Raw genomic sequence first — 501 nt, forward strand, 5'->3', positions numbered from 1 at the left:
GTGGATGTGGCCTATTCCCAACAATTAAGAACATAAGAATGACCATACTGGTCAGACCAAAGATCCATCCAGCCCAGTATCCTGTCTACCGCCAGCGGCCAATGCCAGGTGCCCCAGAGGGAGTGAACCTAACAGGTAATGATCTAGTGATCTCTCTCTGCCATCCATCTCACCCTCTGACAAACAGAGGCTAGGGACCACTCCTTACCCGTCCTGGCTCATAGCCATTAATGGACTAACCTCCATGAATTTATCCAGTTCTCTTTTAAACCCTGTTATAGTCCTCGCCGTCAAACCTCCTCAGGCAAGGAGTTCCACAGGTGACTGTGCGCTGAGTGAAGAAGAACTTCCTGTTATTTGTTTTAAACCTGCTGCCCATTAATTTCATCTGGTGGCCCCTAGTCTCATATTATGGAACAAGTACATAATTTTTCCTTATTCCCTTTCTCCACACCATTCATGATTTTATAGACCTCTATCGTATCCCCCCTTAGTCTCCTC

Source organism: Chelonia mydas, chromosome 24 (assembly GCF_015237465.2).
Source record: "Chelonia mydas isolate rCheMyd1 chromosome 24, rCheMyd1.pri.v2, whole genome shotgun sequence".
In the NCBI taxonomy this organism is placed as follows: Eukaryota; Metazoa; Chordata; order Testudines; family Cheloniidae; genus Chelonia; species Chelonia mydas.